This window comes from Aquarana catesbeiana, linkage group LG07, assembly GCF_042186555.1.
Source record: "Aquarana catesbeiana isolate 2022-GZ linkage group LG07, ASM4218655v1, whole genome shotgun sequence".
NCBI lineage: Eukaryota > Metazoa > Chordata > Amphibia > Anura > Ranidae > Aquarana > Aquarana catesbeiana.
This window is the reverse complement of record NC_133330.1, coordinates 302,928,202-302,951,737: the sequence shown is the minus strand read 5'-3', so window position 1 is coordinate 302,951,737 and position 23,536 is coordinate 302,928,202.

Here is a 23,536-nt window from a genome sequence, read left to right as displayed (position 1 = left end):
GAAAATTTGCTAACCCCCTCCCGATATAAATTGTATAAAGTAGGTAGATAGGTGTTAGTCTAGGATGCTGTAGTGTTTTGTTTCTTTTAGGATCTTCTGGGATGTAAACCCCCCCCCCCAGCTGGAGACAAGATCTTTGCGAGCAGAGTATCTCTCTTGAGGGAGACTCGAATCTGTATTATGTTGTGTGTTGAAAGAAAAAAGTGCTGCGCTATCTTCTAGTGATAAATATTTGCCTGTGTGTTTTTACACATACATACACACTCTAGACTAACTCTGTAGAATAATTTGTCCTTTTTTATTTTACTTATATGCTGAGTGCATGGCCTTATGGGACGTGATCAGTGCTAGCAGCTTTCTACATAAGAACCTATTATTTGTGTATGGTAGCTCGCAAGATTTCCAGTGTTTAGAATTTTGTGTGTTACTGTTATGCCGTGTACACACGGTCGGACTTTTCGGCTACAAAAGTCCGACGGACGCAGACGGACCAAATACGGCAGACAATCCGATCATGTGTGGGCTTCCCCGGACTTTCAGCGGACTTTTCCAGCCGCAAATCTGACGGACTTTAGATTTGAAACATGCTTCAAATCTTTACGTCGTAACTACGCCGGACCCAGAAATCCGCTCGTCTGTATGCTAGTCCGACGGACAAAAACCCATGCTAGGGCAGCTATTGGCTACTGGCTATCAACTTCCTTATTTTAGTCCGGTGTATGTCATCACGTACGAATCCGTCGGACTTTAGTGTGATCGTATGTAGGCAAGTCCGTTCGTTAGAAAGTCTGCCGCAAGTCCGCCAAAAGTCAGTCGAAAGTCTGTCGGACCGTGTATACGCGGCATTAGCTACAGGGACCTGTAGTTAGATATGTATTAGATTGTACATGATGTAAATACTTGCCAGATATTTCTATATATTTTTGTACATATTTATTTGTACATATTCCCCGTTCAAGTTTGTTTCCTATTCCCCCTCCAATTTATTTTATGGGATGTCCTTGCTCCTGGGCCCAGGAGCCATATTTTTCTACATTTTCCCAACCAAGGGACTGGCTGGATTTTGGTGGGGGTGAGTGTAGCACCCTCTAGTTAGGTAGGTGCTAGAGGCAGAATATTTTTGTGCAGGTTAGGCAAATATAGGCAGGCCTGGCTGGCAGCCAGGTCTGTTTATTTTGATCAAAGCTGGGCTGGGAGTGGCTCAGGGTAGCAGCTGGTGACTCACATGCAGCATTGCTGAGACCTTTCCAGAAGATTCTGCAAAGAGAGGAGGATAGGTGGAGCTGCCTGGTATATTTTAGGGAGCCCTGAACAATCCCCAACCTGGATTGGCAGGGGGTAGGCCTCCTTAAATACCCAGGGTCAGCCCAGCTGGGGAGGAGTTGGAGTTGGTCAGAGCTATGGAGATGGAATGCTAGGCTGTCGGGGCTTTTGAGGGAGCCCCCAGTCTGGAAGGTGGGTGACCTTGGGCCTGGACTCGGGTGCAGATGGTGCCCTTCAAGAAATTGTGGAGGTGTCCTGGGCAGGAGGCACAGGAGAGGCAAAAGAGGAAAGCAGGAGAGAGCATTGCAGGGCAAGTCTCCAGGGAGAGGAACAACTGGTCGCAGCCAGGAGGGCTGGTGAGTGACATGCACAGTCAGGAGGACTAGGGAGGCACGCCTGAGAGGACTGGGAGCATGCAGTCTGGGATGGGTACAGAGCCAGTGGAGTGGACTGTGGTGTCATGGGCAGTGGAGAAGGGCAGCTGCAGCCAGGAGGGCTGGCAGAGCCTGAAGATGGGTTATTGGGCTCAGTAGTCGAAGTTAGGACAGCTAGCACCCAAAACTTTCTACTGCTACACTATAGGGGCCCACAGTCCTTGCCTGCAAAAGGCCATTTCTAAGGCCTAGCTGAGCCAGTGTCAGGCCTAACCATGTGGTGCTAGCTGTGCCTGGAAGCTCAAGCAAGTAAAGTGCTGGAGGAGCTGAGGAGTGATAGTCTGCAGCAAGAGTTGTGCTGGAGGGAGATTGGCATTTATATAGTTTGTCCCAAGCAAGTTTCTGCTACTTCCACTAGGCATTCCATATTTCCTTTACCCCATCCAAGTTCAATTCCCTCAATAAAATACAAAACACACTGTTCATTGTCTTGGAGTGTCTGAGAAGTGAATGCTGGGCTGGGCAGGGTGACAGGGGGGCCACATCACTTAGCAGCCCCTACAGGGGTACAGCTACATTGTAATGAACAGATTGCTGGGATAAATTATATTATACTCTGTCATGCTCCTTTGGTATTTTGGGCAGTATGACCCGCATAGATACACGCACAAAATTGTACTAATAGAGGATGATGGCGGGGTGAAAGGTTCTTTTTGGTCTTCATGCTGGGATTGATTCTGTCAATGTACCATATTTAGTTTTCTGTTGCCTGCCTCTGTATTGTGCTACCATTGTACTTTTCAATGTAAACACAAATGCTCTGGAACGGGTATGATCCGTTTCAATAAAATCTTTTTACTGGTAAAAAAAAAAAAAGTACAAAAAGGCCACTGCACAACAGTAGTTCCTCAACTAAAATTAACTCAGGATCTATGCAGGGCCAAAATGCTAGCCAGTAAGTCACAAAATACGATACTTCTCCACTATCAGATACAAATGCTACAAAAGCATTCAGATCACATACCTACGATACAGAAAAAAAAAACTGTGTACATTTTTAGTTCTCTGTGCCACTGGAGACTGTTTCATGTATACAGACGAATATGTTGGAAAACCATCTGTGTAACAGACATGGTCCATGGAGAGTTGAGCGCAGACTTTGTAACCTAATATGAGCTGGAGCAAGCGCCAAACAATGCGCTCTGTCCCAGCATAAGGACTTACTTGTTTTCTATTGTACATTTCCCTTCCAGTGTGGTCAAAACAGTCATTATACACACCTGGTGTGCACATCGGAACCAAACTTTGCTGCTTCCAATTCATATGGGACAAACGATAGGATGTTCCAGTAGAGGGGCTATCATCCATAAGATCCTCTCTATATTGTATTGTCACAGACATGACAGCTTAGATATGGAAAGTGGCAGACTCTCCCTCACTGCGGGTCCTAATCTACATTCCAGACTGCTGGGAAAAAGGTGAAAAACAAAAATGTGTTAACACATACATTTATCTAGTAGGATCAAAACCAGAAGGAAAAGGTTACCCAATTGATGTTTCAGAGAGGCATCTGGATTGTTCCTTTCAACACAGCCGCTTAGAGTCAAACGCTCGGAAAGCCTAAAAATAGTTTGCAATATGTAAAAGTGTATATAAAGCCAAAACTTGTTTTGTTTTTGATAGCGTGGTAATGGGTTGGAACCCTTGTTGGGTTCTTGTTACTGTCTTCATCCCCATTAGGAAGATTGACTCACTATTTGCCCTGGTCAGTGGTCACCACTGCCACTTGACTAAACCTAAGTAAATGTTATATTTGTAGTTGGCACTAGAACAGGGGAAGGAAATCTTCCAATGGGGACGCTTGTTCATTTGACAACTGTCTAAAATTGCATTTGCCTCACTTTGAAAGGGCATCTTCTGAATTCCTGTTGAATCTACAGGGCAGAGAATAAAGTCAAATCTCCACAATAGGACACAGATGGCAAAAAAATCTGATAGATGTTAGATAATGATTGCCAGACCTGGTGATTTTGTAAAGGTCCAACGTTGGGTTCAACAAGTATCCTGTTGAGCTGTCTACCTAATGAACCTGGCAAAATTGGTTTTCCTTATCAGTCACAGTGAAAGGACTTGAACCTTTCAACTGATCCTGTAACTCTGGGAAACAAAGTGAAAGATATATTTGTCTTTATATATTAACAAAATATACTGTAAAATAATAGTCCAGGTAGCACATACCAAATAGGCTTGAATTTGTATGTAAAATAAATGTTGTAACCTGGCATCAGGCCCACTTAGAACAGGGTGATGTCCCTTCTTGAAGTTGAAAGTGAAGAAAAAGAAGTAAAAAAAGAGAAACAGGAGGAAAGGAAATGGATTTAGGGGTTCCACCCAATCCTCAGTGGTCCCGTGATATCCATGGATTCCATGTCTTATCATTGGGTATTATATACATGTAAGTTTGTCACCTAATTTAATTCATATTTTACAAATTCTATAGTAACAATATATTTTTTCCATTTTTTTTTTTGCTACTGGTATTCTTGCAGCTAGAAATATATATTGAAAGTCAACCTTTTAGTAACTCTAGAGGTCCATGTCTATTTTACAAAAGGAAGAGATTTGGGTATGTTAATCTAGGTCAAAATAGGTTATGATGTCATAAATTATTCCCCAAAATGCATTTTAGTACATTGCCTTGGAAATAAATTGGCCACAGCCTCTTAAACATAATAAGGATGTTGGTGGGGCCAGCTTAGGGTGCCAACGGGAACCATGTATTGTCACCAAAGTCGCAACTTTAACATTTTAAATCTAATAATATTGTGTAATCTTGGATATATCTGCAAGCTTGGGTAGTCATACTATATACTGTACAAAGTATGCTTGTGATGCACCTCTTTGTTATGTCTGTCTTGATAGATTTTATGCACTGTTAAATTCTAAATATTTGTTCATTTTTATATCTGTGTTTCAGCTTTTTTCCCGAGCATTATAACTTATTAAAGCCCCTTGATTATAAAAGTTTCTGTACATATTTTTATTGCATGATAGCACTTTTGGTTTTTAGGTATCTGGGGAATATCTACCCCATATGATTGAATTTCTATGAGCCGTATGCAAATAAACAATTTTTTAGGGGGGCTGAAGCAGCAGATCAGGGCAAAGAAGATGATGTGGACAAGGTAGGAGCATGAACTATATAGTGCCTGCTGAGAAGCTGCACCATTACTTATTTTTATTTATAGATACTCTGTCGAGTGGTGGGGAGCACGTCAAACTGCTGCAGAAATAAAGTGCCAGTACCTAGCTGCATCGGCACCCCAAACCTTCCTGCCTCAGCCAAAAGTCAGGCCATTTTGTCAGGCAAAAATTCAGAATGCCAAAGCCTGTCCATCCCTTCTTGCGTCTTGAACCAGTGAGGCTGCCCTAGGTGAGTACACTTTGTAGCTGCAGGAGTTTCCCCTTTCACCTGGGGACAGTCTCCTAAATAAAGGGAATTGACCCCAATTAGAACACAAACAAATAAGGAAATCTTAGGGACAGAGGCACTGGGAACTATCAAGTACAAACAGGACCATGGATAAATCCATGGAAAAAGACAAGCTTAACTTACCACCAGCCCACAGACAACCAAATAACCTGTCTAACAGTATGCCTTAAAAGCAGGGGTTTTTGCAAATGCATGCGTAAGCCACAGAGCCTCGTCAAGGCACCCCGGTATCTGTGGTACCTAACACTAATTTATGAGTGTGCCCAAAATGGAGGCACATGCATTCTGATGGATAGGTGAGAGCAGGTGGACTGAAGGGGAGCCACCCCTTCTTAAATGTGCAGGGGCACACTGAACACCCAGCATGTAGCACAATGGCAGCAAAGGTGTCAGTGCGTTGCCTGACCAAAAAACACGACAGTGATACAAAAAGACGCCACTTGCTCACATCTATAGCTGGCTATCGCAGTAAGAAGCATTGGAGGGCTAACAACAAGTACAAACAGGGCCATGGATAAATCCATGGAAAAAACCAAGCTTAACTTACCACCAGCCCGCACTGTACTTGTTGTTAGCCCTCCAATGCTTCTTACTGCGATAGCCAACTATAGATGTGAGCAACTGGCGTCTTTTTGTATCACTGGGAACTATCTAACTTGTATGTGCAGTCAGATATATGAAAACTTCCAACAAGCTCAAAAGCTCCGGTGAGGCAGCTCCCCCACAGCAAAGATTCCCTCAATGGGCACCCAACAGTATCTGAAACCATGGAAAAACAGAAAGGAGCGCCAGACCAAAAACAGGTGAAAAAGTTCAAGATAATCTTATTTTGGTAAAAAAAAGTCATATAAAATATCCAATGGGTTTTAGGGGCAACACCCCTCCCCCTTCATCAGGGCTCAACACAGCATGGAATCCTTTATTGCTGCTCAGAAACTGTTACATTGTCAATCCATAAGGAGAGTTTAATACAGGCTCCTAATGTAGATCGTTAAGATCACTGTCCATCCAAGTTTTATCCTGTCTTGAGCCCTGACGAAGGGGGGTGTTGCCTCTGAAACATGGATGTTTTATATGGCTTATTTACCAGCAAATAACATTATCTCGAACTCTCTCATCCATTTTTGGTCTGGCACTCTTTTCTGTATTTCTGTGGTTAAAGTGACACTGAAAATATCCTTATTCTCCAAAAATAATCCATATACATTCGATACCTATTGTCCCTGTAATCTATTTTTCAAGGCACTGTATATGTGTATGGATGTAAATTCATGGGTAGATTAGTGTTTACGAATAATTAAGAATTCACTGTATGTTAATGGAGTGTCTAACTATTAGGATAACTGGAGACAAGTGTTTTGTTTAATACATTGTATGTACAGTATGTGTTGTGTAAAAAGGAAAAAAGAAAAGTTTAATAAAGAGTATGTAAAAAAGAGTATTTAAAAAAAAACTCACAATATGGCTTATGCAGCAATTGTATATACTATATTATTAATTTTTTATTTGCTATATTTTTTCTCACAAAAGTAAATTACCTGTTAAGCACTACTAAGCAGGGGGCAAACCATGAATATGTTATGAAAACATTGGCACATCCTCCTTATTGATAATGTTCTTGCACCACTGCTTCCATTAAGACCTCAAGTTGTATACGGGGCTGTTCTTCTATTAAGGATAGAATAGTGCAGTGTCCTTGATCCCCCTTCTAAACCCTCTTTTTTCCACAATATAGTAGGTTACTTTAAATGCAGCAAATGTTGCGTTTGTCAATGTAATAGCCGCAGAAATAAAAAAATTCAGCAATTCGCTTCGAATGCCACTGGTAGGACATACACCATCATACCTTTCATCACATGTAGTACCACACAAGTGGTTTACCTTCTTCAATGCCCATGTGGGTTACTATATGTGGGCTGGAGCACCAGGGCTCTCAACGTTAGGTTAAATGAACATATTAGCAACATCATGAAAGGTTATCCTACTCACAGTGTTTCACGTCACTATGATCTTGTCCAGAAAAGGGATCCACAAGGTACACTATTTTTGGGGATAGATCATTTTGTTTCCCAATGGAGAAGTAGCCTCAAGGTGAGGGAACTCTCTCGAATGGAGACTAGGTGGATATTTATTCTCAAAAATTACATCCCACAATGTAGATGTAAATGTAGATTTATAAATAATTCATAACCTTCTTTTTTTATAGAGTGTTTTTTATCTAGTGCATTTCTCAATTGATTTTGTGATAACTATTTATGAATTGTTCAGTATGTCTACAGATCAGTCATGCCCTGTTTATTAGTTATATTTTATTTATTTTAGTGTAAATTTAAGCCTTATTTTTCAATTATTCATATATCCCTGTTATGGGGACACCTGCATGGCCGGGAGGTCATGTCCAGCGGTAGTTTATCCAGAGTAAGGTTCCGCTGTTACAAGTGAGGCTTGAATCTGCCTCCTCACATTCAGAGTGAGGCTTGGCTAACAATCATTGCACCGCAAGTCTTTAACTGGCAACAAGGCCTGGTTTGATTTTTTCAGCTGCTGTGAACGAGGCTTGCGGTGGCCTTTGCTCACGGTGAGGCTTGGTTACCGATCCACGAGCTTACGGGTGTGAAAATGAGGCTTGGCTGGTTATGTTGGGTATATATTGCAGTGACAGGAAGTGTTCCTCATGCCCCGGAAGAAGTCTAATCGTGACAAAACTGGTCGAGCGAGGATACACTGAAGAGTCACCGCTTGCTTTTATCATTGTGCTGCAGCTTTTTATTCATGCACTTTTTGCCACTTTTTTGTCTGAGTGCTTTTGTTCTCAATAAATACCTATCAAAGGTTTTTACACTTAAATACCCTTTGTTTACTTTTGGGTTTTGCTGGGTGCCCGGAGGATTTCAATTGAGTGCGGGACGGATGGCTGGAGAGACGTACATCACACGAACTGCATATCCCAGGAACACCTAACAGCTGATAATTCCCATTGCGCTTTTGACCTTCCATAATAGAGGGTCCATCCTTTGTGGTAAGGGCACATCCTATATTCAGTGTTGGTGGCGTCACATGGTGAAGGATCCAGTTTGGATTGTCTACGCACAAGCACTTTATTTCAATTTCACATTTGTTTGGTTCTATTTATTTATTCATTTTTTTGTCATTTGGACTGTTTTTGATCACAGTTTGGACTTTCACATTATTTATTAGCACAACTTGTCTCTTTTTTATCATTGTTTACTGTGTTATATCTCACATTTTATTGTTGCTGATATTGACCTCATGCACAAGTGCAGTATTGTTTACCATTTTTTCTTATGAAAAAATACGGCTGACACCATGTACATATATATGAACTTATTGATGTATTGAGTACTAGTTAAGCTATAAGATTTCTCATATAGGAGTTTACAATGTTATTTCATGTGTACAGTTTTATTAATTTTATTCATGTGAAAATTCAAACGCATTATTTGTTTTGATTTAATAACCATACAACGCAAATTCTAGTATTCTAGCCGGGAGATATCCATGATTAAACTTTACTAGATAGTATCTGGGTTTGCTAGTATGTCAGTTTGCTTTAAAGGAAATGTAGGATGAACAGACCAGCTTTGTGTATTGAACGAGTCCCCCTGTGATTGTGATTCCGTTAACAAGCAATGTTGCAAAGTAAAGCGGTGATCACATTGGGGGTGAAAATAATGCTGGTTTATCCTATAAATGCTGGGACATCACGCCGTTTGGTGATGCTCTCTGTTGAAGTCGTGATGACAAAACGCGTCACTGCATGACCTTACAGCGACCGGAAGTGAGGTGTGCATGACACTACCAGGAAGGGCCAGATACTATCAACGCAGTGGATGGCAGATGGCATTCCACACTGATTGGTGATAACACACAGTTTGTTTTTTCAACAAAATGCCTGTTACCAATTTATGTTGAGTAAGTGTATTTTTTAAGGGGGTGGTCGTCTTGAATAAACCTTTAAAACTGTATCACGCTATGTGGAGCCTTTTTTTACATGACTAAACCATCCTGGGCGATGAGCTGTTTGAGATACCTGGGATGGGAACGGGAGACACCTGGTGTGTTCAAGGCTTTTGAATTACATCCCTTTGGTGAGTGTAAACCCCTAGGGCAGTGTGTTTCACGTGGTGTGGACTCTGGTGGATGGTATATGAATATCAATGATTAAGTAGAATCCTTCACCTATCAATCGAACTGTCTCCTCACCTATCAACATACTATTGATTTCTCATATATCTTTATTTGATTGGAGCGCTGCTTTGAGTATTGGAACTTTGTCTATATGGACCAAGGACTTTTTTTTTCACTTACTTTTATATGTATATATATATATATATATATATATATATATATATATATATATATATATATATATATATATATATATATATATATATATATTTACAAGCTACACATAGAAGCAATGCTTTTAAAACTTTTACACACACTAATATGATTACTTACATCCAATTCATCATATATAGCTAAAAAAGAAAAAACATAAAATCTATAGATTTCCTTTAAGCAATTAAAAGGTAAAATGGTGAGCATAAACTGAATAAGGTAATAGGATGCAACTGGAGAGGTTTTTTCAAGGTGAATGAGAAGAAACATAATTTATTTTGGTTCAGAAGGTTAGAACAGGTAGAAAAAAACAAGGAGAATGGACATTTGGAAGTAATTGAACTGACACAGGCACGCCATATAGATTTCCTGTTTAAATGCCGTGGCCTCCCCTGGTTTGTACAAGTACATCTACTCCATTTTATTTAGCAATGGCTTCACATGTGGTTTGTTTCATGTTTTCTGCTATTGTTTATCCCCTTATTAGCGGTACTTTTTTTTTTTTCTTGAAGTTTATGCATATGTTGCCTTATTTGTAGATCATGTACGATTTGCAGTACTGATGGAAAAAGCTGTAATTGTCAGATGGGGTCTGTGCATTTCTGGAAGCAGCAGGGTCATTACAGCTGTCAGCTTTTACAGTTTGACATTCCCTTCACTTTATATTACTGCTTCTATTTTTCTTTTACTACCATTTCGTTAGTCATCCTAGACGATGTTTGCTCAGTGACAGCTATATGCCTCATAGGTAGGGCTTTGGATGACGTGTCCATGTGACTTGTGGACTGCTTTCATGGGTGCCTCCTGGTGGGGTTTACCTTTTAAGGGGGCAAGGTTATTTAAAGCTGCACTCAAGACGAAAACACTTTATTAGAAATATACCTTTTCAATAACAAAGACTATACAATGATCAGTCATAACTTTATGATCACTGAGAGGTTAAAAGACAAGTATGAGAATCTTTTTTTTTTTTTTTTTTAATCATACCCCAGTGGATGCAGCACCCCAACACCAAGGAAAACCCACAGTACAGAAGAAAGATCCAGCTGCATGCCAAGCTGTTTATAATGTTGATAGAAGAGTTTCATGTGCTGGACAAAATATAACAGAGCCTGCTGACGCATTTCACCCACAGGTTTTTTTTTTATTAGAAAAAGGCAAAAGGTGGTACAGAAGTATAAGATAATGCAATAGCAACATTAAATCTTAGTGTACAAGTATCTTAGAAATCATAGAACAGGACAACGACTGTATAATAATTGACACATTTAGAAAAACCAGTGCGACCCACAGATGGTCTTAAAGAAAACTTGCTATTTAAAAAAAAAAAACATGGGCCCTGGGTGGCTTAAGCCATAATGTGCTAGTATGCACTGCATACTAGCACATTATGGCATACTTACTTTAAAACAAAGCCCTCCAGCAGTGTGCTGTCAATACTGACAGGGCTTCTACCTTCACCCGGTCTTCCTTCCAGGTTTGTGGGCTGCGGCCACTTGAATGGCCGAGCTGCGATTATGTCACTCCCGTGGGAGTCACGGTTTACAGTCTCTTCAGAGCACATGCACCGTGACGCCACCGGCTGCATCCCATGTGAATCTCCTATAACACTGCAAGTCTAGGAGATATTCACTGTACCTACAGGTAAGCCTTATTATAGGTTTACCTGTAGGTACAAATTCAGGTTTACTACTGCTTTAATCAAAGACCTCTATGAATAAGTCCATCTGTAAGTGAAACACACCAATGGAGGGACTCTCCAGATGGGGCTTCACGTTATACTTTTCTTCATACAATAAACACTTATCAACATTATAAAAAGCTTGGTGTGCAGCTGGATCTTTCTTCTATGCTGTGGACAAATGAAATGAGTGTGTCGTGCTATGGTCCTGTAGGAAGATTTCTCATTGCATTACAGCCAAAATGTGCACCTTTAGGGCTCCATCATACTATAATAACCTGAAGCAGTTTGTTAAGGTAGGCTGTTCATTTAAAATGTAATGCCAGTGCATGGCAAGGACAAAAAAATGCCACTGCAGCACCACCATTCACAGCATGTGCATCATTACCTACTGTAGTTGAGTGATGACCAAGTGCCACTAACAAATGTCATTCTTCGTGCTGTCCCATCCAACAGAACATATGCATAGAGACTGTTATAAGCTCATTATTGCTCTTTACTGGTACAATGGCAAAGGTTTCACCAGACAGGAAGCAAGGGGAAAATTTCAAAAGGCATACAGATAGCAATAAAAAGTTGATGGGCATTCTAGCCTACCCCTACTTTACAAAAAAATACGTTTTTGCTAGACGTATACTTGTTTTACACAGGCTCCAGTTGGTGTTTGAATGGAAAAATTAGTAGATTATGTAGTTCAAGTTGGAAAATTCTTACACAGCTAGTGCTCAGTGTATTTGTCTGTAGGCTATATCGCCTTCAACTCTGTATTTCCACTGTCATGTACCAGCTTGTTCAATGAATCTTTAACACTTACAACAATATTCCACATATTAGTTCTTGGGTGTTCCATGAGCTGAAATCCACAAGCAAAATTTAACATATTTCTACAGGGAAAAAAAATAACTCGCCAAATTCCCACTCATCAACTTTTCTGAGATTGTTGATAGAAATTTTAAAAGTATTGAAAAGTGCAGAGATAAACAATATACATTACAAATGTGCCAAATCATACACACACACAAAAAACTCTTCACAAAAGTGAAAAAAATGTGCTCGTCTACATAGTCTGTGCTCAGTGTCCATTGGTACATACTAAACAAATTCTCTGTGCTATGTGAAATCTGAATGATGGCAGTGAAATTGCTTCCAATTTCCACTTGTAAAATTTGTTACTCCTATAATGGTGCTAATCAGAGTGCTGAACATGCTGAGTGCAAAAATCTTCCACTCCCAAGGTACGTTTTCACAATACACACGGATCACCCAGTCCACTTACCAGAATGAAATTATCCTCTAGAGGTGAGTGGTCATTAGCCCTGATGGGAATATACCCAATGCCTCAGGAAAAGACTTGTTCATCTTTTCAATAGAAAAAACCTCGCAAGATTAAAAAAAAGCAACGCCCATTTGGAAGTCTGAAAACCCACCGTCAAGGTCCCTCTGGTTTTCTAAAGTCAATGAACTCAGAGACATGGAGGACCTCACAGCTACCTAGAACAACGTGGGAGGACACCTTTTGTGACACCTGGTGGCCCTGGCAACATTTTGTATACACTGACGCTTACCTCCAGGAGGATACACAACCTGATTAACCTACTGCAATTAGTTTACATTCCCTGGGCAAGAGGCCCAGTTTCTCTTTCTGTCTGTTCTACGTGTCTTCCGTGCATGGGACATATGGTCCCTTCCTTCTGTTCCTTTCAGACTACTCTCCCTTTCTTTGTTCTTTCCATCTGTCTACCCCCCCTACCTCTTGTATTTGGCGGTCTTGGGGTATTACACCATTCAGTTTTTGACTTTCCATATGTAAATTGACATAGTGTCCTCCCCCTCTCCTGGGTCTATTGGTCGCCGGGATGTCATGCTTCCTGGCACATTATACTGTTTTGTATTGTATGTAGTTGCAACATGTAAAGCCTTTGAGTCTGTATACAAGGTCTCTTTTGCCACCACCATACCTGCTTTGTAAATCAATGACCACTCTCGAGTTCGCAATGTTACATCTGACCATTTGTATCTTGTTTTATCATGCCTTTGGGCATTTTGACCCAACCGTGAGACTCCCTTTGATATTTAATCATGCTTTGTCATTTATTCTATCTACGTGTTTGTAAATTGCAACTTCCTGGAAAATAAAGGAATTACAAAAAAGCCAAATGTGCAGTAATGCTAATTAATTATGTTTTATTAAAAGCAACAGTAAAGTTAGGTCTTCTCATCTGCATAGTTGTGTGGAGCCAGTGACTTACATAGCAGAGGACTGGAGAGGTAGACCGACGGTAGGTGAGGTGTACTTTCAGGCTTCCAAGTCACATTGGGGGTCATTTACTAAAGGAAAATCCACTGTGCACTTGGAAGTAATGTCGCTGTAGATCTGAGGGGGACATGCAAGGAAAATAAAAAAAACAGCATTTTAGCTTGCACATGATTGGATGATAAAATCAGCAGAGCTTCCACTCATTTCAGATCTACCCCTTAGCTTTAGAGCGACTGCACTTTCAAGTGCACTTGCAGTGCAAAGTGGATTTGCCTTTTGTAAATATACCCCATTGCTTCCTAAATATTTGTAATACTTACATGATGTACAAAGTGTTAAAATTACAAAATGGCACATTCATCATGGTGGAACTTCAGCTAAAATTGGTTTAGGTTGTTTTGGATAACCTGTCATTAGGGTGGGTAGACCTGATTAACCACTTCAGCCCCGGAGGATTGGGCTGCTCAATGACCAGAGCACTTTTAACAATTTGGCACTGTGGTGCAATGCTGTACCCAAACAAAATTTGCGTCCTTTTCCCACAAATAGAGCTTTCTTTTGCTGGTATTTGATTGCCTCTGCGATTTTTATTTTTTTGTGATATAAACGGAAAAAGACCGAAAATTAAAAAAAAAAAAGATATTTTCTACTTTTTGTTATACAAAAAATGTAATAAACTCAATCATAGTCATACATTTAGGCCAAAGTGTATTCAGCCACGTCTTTGGTAAAAAAAAAAAAAAATGCCAATAAGCGCATATTTATTGGTTTGCGCAAAAGTTATAGCGTCTACAAACTACGGTACATTTTCTGGAATTTACGCAGCTATTAGTTATTGACTACCCATCTCATTTCTTGAGGTGCTAAAATGGCAGGGCAGTACAAACCCCCCCAAATGACCCCATTTTGGAAAGTAGACACCCCAAGGAAATTGCTGAGAATATTTTATTTTTTTGTCACAAAAAAAAAAAAAATTACACAAAGTTGTCACTAAATGATATTGCTCAAACATGGCATGGTTATATGTGGAATTACACCCCAAAATACATTCTGCTGCTTCTCCTGACTGAGTATGGTGATATCTCATGTGTGCAGTGTTAATTTTGTTGACTAAAACATTTTAGTCGACTAACTTAATACCATTTTAGTCGACTAAAACAATTGAGATGACTAAAATACAACTAAAACTAAAATGCCATTTTAGTCAAGACTAAAATGGGATTAAAACTAAAATGCCATTTTAGTCAAAAGACTAAAAACTAAATTGAAATTGGACGTCAAAATCAACATTGGTCTGTAGTGCATGTTCATACCTCAATAACATATTAGATTTTTCACTCCAGCAGTATATATCGAGTTTGGAAATTGTAGAGAAAGGCTTAAAATAATGCATTACAATTTAACTACACACATTTGATTTTAGTCTACTAAAATGTCCTGGAGATTTAGTTGACTAAATATGACTAATAAACAATTGCAGAAGACTAAAATGGGACTAAATCTAAAATGCCATGACTAATGCCCTTTACACACGATCGCACATTCCGACAACAAAATCAATCAGATTTTTTCCGATGGATGTTGGCTCAAACTTGTCTTGCATACACACGGTCACACAAAGTTGGTCACAAAGTTGGTCAGAAATTCTGAACGTCAAGAACGCGGTGACGTACAACACAGGTACGACAAGCTGAGAAAAATGAAGTTCAATAGCCAGTGCTGCTCTTCTGCTTGATTCTGAGCATGCGTGGCACTTTGTGCGTCGGAATTGTCTACACACGATCGGAATTTACGTGAACGGATTTTGTTGTCGAAAAATTTTAGAGCCAGTTCTCAAACTTTGTGTGTCGGAAATTCCGATGGAAAAATTCCGAGCCCACACACGGTCAGAATTTCCGACAACAAGCTCCGATCGCACATTTTCCGTCGGAAAGTCCGATTGTGTGTACAGGGCATTAGACTATAACTAAATCGAAATTTGCTGCCAAAACTAACACTGCATGTGTGAGACTTTTTGGGAGCCTAGCCGCGTACAGGACCCCGAAAACCAAGCACCGCCTTCAGGATTTCTAAGGGTGTAGATTTGTGATTTCACTCTTCACTGCTCATCACAGTTTCGAAGGCCATAAAATGCCAAGATAGCACAAACCCCCCCCCCCCCCCCAAATGACCCCATTTTGGAAAGTAGACACCCCAAGCTATTTGCCGATAGGCATGTTGAGTCCATGGAATATTTATTTTATATCTTGCCACAAGTTGCGGGAAAATTACACATTTTTTTTTTGCACATTTAGTGACAAACATGCCATGGGCATATGTGAAATGACACCCCAAAATACATTCTGCTGCTTCTCCTGAGTATGGGGATACCACATGTGATAGCACAACCCCCCCAAAATGACCCCATTTTGGAAAGTAGACACCCCAAGCTATTTGCTGAGAGGTATAGTGAGTATTTTGCAGATCTCGCTTTTTGTCACAAAGTTTTGAAAATTGAAAAAAGAAAAAAAAATACATTTTTCTTTTCTTTCTTCATTTTCAAAAACAAATGAGATCTGCAAAATACTCACCATGCCTCTTAGCACATACCTTGGGGTGTCTACTTTCCAAAATGGGGTCATTTGGGGGAGGGGGTTTGTGCTATCTGGACATTTCAGGGCCTCCGTAAATGTGATAGGTAGTGAGGAGTAAAATCAGAATTTTACGCCCTTAGAAAGCCTGAAGGCAGTGCTTGGTTTTTGGGGTCCTGTACGCGGTTAGGCTCCCAAAAAGTCTCACACATGTGGTATCCCCGTACACAGGAGAAGCAACAGAATGTATTTTGGGGTGTAATTCCACATATAACCATGCCATGTTTGAACATAATATCATTTAGTGACAACTTTGTGTAAAAGAAAAAAAAAAATTACTTTTCCCGAAACTTGTGGCAAAATATCAAATATTCCATGGACACAACATGCCTATCAGCAAAAAGTTTGAAGTGTCTTCTTTCTAAAATGGGGTCATTTGTTGGGGGTTTTGTGCTATTTTGACATTCCAGGGCCTCCGAAACTGCGATAGGTAGTGAGGAAGTGAAATCACCATTTTACGCTCTTAGAAAGCCTGAAGGCGGTGATTGGTTTACGGGGTCCTGTACACGGCTAGGCTCCCAAAAATTCTCACACATGTGGTATCCCCATACTCAGGAGAAGTAGCAGAATGTATTTTGGGGTGTAATTTCACATATGCCCATGGCATGTTTGAACAATAGATCATTTCGTGCAAAAAAAAAAAAAATGTCATGTTCCCACAACTTGTGGCAAAATATAAAATAATCCATGGACTTAATATGCCTCTCATCAAATAGCTTGGGGTGTCTACTTTCCAAAATGGGGTCATTTGGGGGGGGGTCGTGCTATCTTGGCATTTTATGGCCTTCAAAACTGATAGGTAGTGAAGAGTGAAATCAAAAATGTACACCCTAATGCCCCATACACATGGTTGGACATTGATCGGACATTCCGACAAAAAAAACTTGGATTTTTTCCGACGGATGTTGGCTCAAACTTGTCTTGCATACATGTGGTCACACAAATTTGGCTGAAAAATCCGATCATTCTGAACGTGGTGAAGTAAAACACGTACGGCGGGACTATAAACGGGGCAGTAGCCAATAGCTTTCATCTCTTTATTTATTCTGAGCATGCGTGGCACTTTGTGCGTCGGATTTGTGTACACACGATCGGAAATTCCGACAACGGATTTTGTTGTCGGAAAATTTTATAGCCTGCTCTCAATCTTTGTGTGTCGGAAAATCCGATGGAAAATGTGTGAAGGAGCCCACACGGTCGGAATTTCCGACAACAAGGTCCTATCACACATTTTCCGTCGGAAAATCCGACCGTGTGTACGGGGCATTAGAAATCCTGAAGGCGGTGCCTGGTTTTCGGGGGGCCTGTATGCGGTTAGGCTCCCAAAAAGTCTCACACATGTGGTATCCCCATACTAAGGAGAAGCAGCAGAATGTATTTTGGGGTGTAATTCCACATATAACCATGCCATGTTTAAACAATTTAGTGACAACTTTGTGCAAAAAAAAAAAAAAAAAGTAATTTTCCTGAAACTTGTGGCAAAATATAATATATTCCATGGACTCAACATGCCTATCGGCAATTAGCTTGGGGTGTCTACTTTCCAAAAAGGGGTCATTTGGGGGGGGGTTCTGAACTGTCCTGGCATTTTATGCACATTTAGAAGCTTATCACCCACTCTTCTAACCACTTGAAGACAAAGCCCTTTCTGACACTTTTTGTTTACATGAAAAAATATTTTTTTTTGCAAGAAAATTACGTTGAACCCCAAACATTATATATTGTTTTAAAGCAAAGGCCCTACAGATTAAAAGGGTGGGTGTTGCAATTTTTTTTTTCCACACAGTATTTGTGCGATTTTTCAAACGCAATTTTTCTGGAAAAAACACACTTTTTTTAGTTTTAAAGCACTAAAATACACTATATTGCCAAAATGTTTGATGAAATAAAAAAAGATGATTTTATGCCGAGGAGATGGGTACTAAACACAACATGCTTTAAAATGCACACAAACTACATACATTTTTTAAAAGCCTTTACAGGTTACCATTTTAGATTTACAGAGGAGTTCTACTACTTTTTAAAATTGCTACCCTCGATCTGACCTTCGCGGTGATACCTCACATGCATGGTGCAATTGCTGTTTATATATGACACCAGACCGTCGCTTGCATTCGCCTTTGTGCGTGAGCATGGGGGGACAGGGGTGCTTTTTTTTATCATTTATTTTGCATTGTTATTATATTTTTAAACTGTTCCTTTTCTTTTTATCATTTTTATTGTTCTCAGGGAATGTAAATATCCCCTATGATAGCAATAGGTAGTGACAGGTACTTTTGATACCTAAACCTGCAGGCATCATTCTGGTATAACCACTCAAAGTCCAGAAACATACCAGTACGTTGCTGGCCCTTGTGGGCATACATTGTAATGTTCTTTTTTTATGCAGCCTGGGGGCTGAACGAAAAAAAAAAAAAAGATATTGATTGGTGGGTATGCCCACCATTAGCATACCGTCCTTCATCCAGCCACTTCTAATGATGGGCATACATGTACCATTTTTTTTTTTTTTAACTGTGATGGTGAAATCACCTTCTACAGCGATGGAGTCGCTGATTTACATATCGTGGGAGCAAACGCTGTTGCTGTCACAATAAATCAGTGCTGCAGCTGAGTGGCGTACCTGAAAACAAAAAAAATGGTTAACAATAAAACACAGTAAGGTATAAAAGAATTACATACCTGAAAAGCAAACATGATAAACATAGTAACAATAAAACATTGCATTGTAGAATAGAGTAAAAAAAAGAGCGAACAATAAAACAACTATTTTTGTTTTTTTTTAATAAATATATATTTTTTTACACTTTTATTTGTAACCAACGGTTCAGTTCCAGGTTCGGGTCCCCCAAAATGCGATGGCATCTTTGGAGACCCTGTGAAAGTGTGTCCTAGTCTGTGCAGTGCTGTAACCTACGCTAATACTCCACTAGTGTATGGTAGCGTTCAAAACATACACCAATGGAAAGACCAGGAAGGTCAGGACAGGAGGGACAATAATAGCGGGTGTCACGTCTATATCCACGCTTTCAACAGACACATTTTCTTTGGGGGGCTTGTTGGTAAGGGGGAACCAGGGAGGACATATGGAAAATGCCTCTCATGCAGCCGGCTTACTGCATTTGGATTGGGAAGGTGAGGTGGAGCACCGTCTGGAAACAGAAGGGCTCTGACGATCTCTTCCTGGAATTTAAGGAAGGATCCAGTCCGTCCTGAAGCTATGTATAGCACATGAGCGCTCAGCAAAGCCAATTCAAATAAGTATACAGACACTTTTTTGTACCAGCATTTGGCCTTACGGGCAATTAGGTACGGCGCCAACAACTCGTCGTTGAGGTCCACCCCCCCCATATTAAGGTTATATTCATAGACACAGAAGGGTTTCTCCACAACACCAGTCGCCGTAGGAATTTGGACCGTCGTGTCTGCATGAAGGGGGGACCGATTATCCCTCCACTTCACAGCGATGCCACATGCGCCAATTCCATGATCAAACAAGTGACTAAAAAGTGGCACGCTCGTGTAATAATTGTCCACATACAAGTGGTACCCCTTTCCGAATAAGGGTGACACCAAGTCCCACACAATCTTACCAGCGCTCCCTATGTAATCTAGACAGTTCTCCGGCTCTACGTGACTATCTCTTCCCTCGTAAATCATAAAACTATATGTATAGTCTGTGGCCCTGTCACAGAGCTTATATATCTTGCCAGGAAGGGACGTACAGGTAAGCCCATTTGCCCACCCATGCCTTTCTGCCGATGTATATCGGTGTGTGGCGGTCGTCAACTGGTTAAAAGGCTAAATACAGCATATGCCAATAAAATGATCCAGCACTTTTTCCCAGGATTGTAAAAGCACTGGATGAGTGATGGACCAGGTCCATCATATTGCAAAGTTGCCTTGCTTTCAACATTTCCAGTTGTATTTGTGTATGGCCACACTGTCCTGGGCAAGATGAAGGATGGCCTATACCAGGGATATGCAATTAGCGGACCTCCAGCTGTTGCAGAACTACAAGTCCCATGAGGCATAGCAAGACTCTGACAGCCACAAGCATGATACTGAGAGGCAGAGGCATGATGGGAGTTGTAGTTTTGCAACAGCTGGATGTCCGCTAATTGCATATCCCTGGCCTATACGTTAGCAAAGTCTGTCTCCTTCACTACCTCCAGTGCTCTCTGATGTCAGCAACAGGTCCAGCCATCGTTGTAATCTTCCACTCCTGAACACATCAAAATGGTGGGACACAGGAGAACTACAATCAGAGCTTATTTTCTGAAATGTACAGACTACAAGAAAGGGATTCACCATGGTCAGGGAAGAGGGAAAGTGAAGGGTTCCGACAAAAAAAAAAAGCATTAAAGAAGGCTTTAGTAAATGCTAACTTAAATTTTGAGGGAAAAGGTGAAGTTAGTGTTTAAAGCAGAACTTTAATCTCTCAATCAAAATCAACTAGTTTTGCTAACCTAAAAGGTATATTATATTTACTTGTATTATTTTTTCTTCATCAGGCGTTTCCAGATTTCTGGTCTAGGCCAAAATACGTCATACATACCAAGTGTCTTCATGGGCATTTTGTTACCCCTTTCATCTGGAGGAGGGGAGGAGCTTTTTTGGCTAAGCGCACCCTCCTACCTGCATGTCTGAGCTAGGGGCAGATGGATTCCAATAAATGCCACATGAATCATTTGCCCCTACTCAAGATTGCTGTGGCAAGAAGTGCTTGGGGTGATTTCTCAATAAAGCATTGAGAAATGGATGGTTTAGTTTGCTTTAAATATTAACCCCCCTGGCGGTATTCCCGAGTCTGGCTCGGGGTGGATTTTCAATACCCAAAGCGGTATCCCCGAGCCAGACTCGGGATAGCATCGCAGGATCCATGTAGAGGATACTTACCTTGTACCCTGGATCCTGTGATGTCTCCCCGCTGTGATCGGCGAGCCGCCTGCGAGCGTTGCGACGCACAGGGACGGAGTTCGGCGCCAAATTCAAAAAGTGAAACATAGTACAGATTACAGTACTGTATCAAATAATTACACATCCCCTTTGTCCCTAGTGGTCTGTCCAGTGTCCTGCATGCAGTTTTATATTATAAAAACTGTTCTTTCTGCCTGGAACCTGGAGATTGTCCATAGCAACCAAAACCGTCCCTTTACATCAAAAGTGGCTTTAGACCAGCTAGAAAACAGTGATAATAAATTAGAATCACTTGCAGAATTGAGCGATAGTGATTTGTGGGGAAATTCGTCACCAAACACTAAAAGTAACAAAAGCGACAATTCTGCAACTGAGCAAATTTCAGTGGATTTGATTACATTATTGAATAATTTTTATAATATTTGGTATAATTATTTAGTTATTTATTAGATTATAATTTTATTTCATTTTACAAACTTTATCATACTCGGGATGTCTACTACTCTTGTTTGGAGAGATTTAAGTGAATTATTCCTAAGAATTACAGGCCTATAATATAAAACGCCAAATTTCTGTGCAAAATAATTGTACCGCTTTCAGCACCTAAAATCTGAAATAATCATACCGCCAGGGAGGTTAAAAACAAATTAAATAGTATTTCAGCTTATGGTGCTCAGATACAGTTCCATCTGACAGCCGCGATCGCGGCTTTGTTTACAATGCGGCGCCCGGGCCTCAGTCGGTCATAGAGATGACTGGTGACCATCTGGTCACCAGAAATCTCCATCGTCCTCATCCGGCGCCAACCGATTCATTCTCCGGGCTCCCGATGGCATCCCCTCCCGTCGCCTATAAGAACAATCAAGCGGCGGAAGTGTCGCTATGATCGTTATCGTGCACAGAATCGCCTGCTAAAAAGAATATCTGAATGATGCCTGTAGCTACAGGCATCATTCAGATCTCTTCCCAAACCCCCCCCCCCCCCAAAGTGAGGGCGTCATTTTACTATGGCCCGGTAGCCAAGTATAAGTACACTTTTTAGAAAAAAAAAAATAAATGCACTTTCGCAAGAAAAAAAAAAAAAAAAAAAAAAAGTGCATTTAATTTTCTTTGAGCCTATAAAGCATTGCACCAGCTATCAGCAGATTGCTGGTGCCATGCAGGTCTGCCAGCATATCTATGTGCCCGTACAGGCAAGCAGATACAATCTGACAGGAAGAGAGAATGAACTACCATGGCACTCCACAGCGCTGTGGTAGTTCATTGAAAACTATAAGTCAACAGGCACAATGGCTGACGGACCTTGTCGTTTCTATTCACAGGACACTAAATGAGTGACGCGGGCAAAGCCCCGCTCGGCTACGTTTTTCTTAAAATTGTGACAGCTAGCAGGGGGGAGAAGATCCTAGCTGTTGGATCAGGTAGGTGTGGGGGGCCAGTCCGTTCGTAACATGTTACATCCTGAACATAGGTGTAACACGTTACGAAAGGTGAACTTCTAGTCCTTACAGAGCGAGTATAAGTTGACTGCCACAAAACTATTCCATTAACTACAAATTAAACATTTTCTATAATCCACTCCCCAGATGGCAGAACCACCCTCACACCTTTTAAAACACAAATTCTGAGGTTATTTAAATGCCCAGGGGTTTTGATTGTATAACTTACTGAATGCTTCACACCACCTCTAAAGATGATTATATGACTAAAGTCCAAAGACATGCTGGTAGGTCAATTGCCTCCTTTCTAAATCGTCCCTAGCATGTGTATGTATAAATGTGAGATTGGGACATTAGATTGTAAGCTCCTTGAAGGCAGGGACTGATGTGAATATAAAATATATAGCGCTGTCAATTTATGCAGCTCTTTACAATAAAATAAATGCCCACAGCTTTATTACTGAGATAGAACTGGAACAATGGCTCCAGATTTCAGATTTTACCAAATCCTGCTTTCAGCAAAACTTTACCTTAGAGACAAAATTATAAGGTGTTTTACCGCAGATACTTAGCACCAGAATGGCACATTATACTAGAAATCATACGGATGTTTCCAATGATGTCAGGAATTTATAAGCACACGTGGACGTGCCCAACTCTGGACTAAGGTTTATGACATGTTGGCTACATTGTAAGGATTCATTTTCCCTGTACCACCTGGAGAGGCATTATTTACCCTCAAGACTTACTATAAATGCCATTATAAATTGATGTCATGCAATCTTACAACAAATCAAACCTACCGTAGCTAAAGCCCAGCTGACTCTAAATAGGCTACAAAGGACTTTCCCTAATGGGAAAGGGACAAGACTTAAGCCGGCCCATAGATGGCATGATTTTCTTTCCTAAACGTTGATGGGGGAATCCTTCCCGCGGAACTATTGTGTTTCCTCCAGCAGGAGGAGCTGTCCTGCCCAGAACACAATGGGTTTTGCAAATGGCAACCAAGCATTTGTCATACTCAAGTTGACCAATGGATCAGTTCCGGTACAATCAGCCTGCCCATAGATTCATTGATTCTTGGCTAGTCCCCGACAGCTTTACAGACTCAATGGCT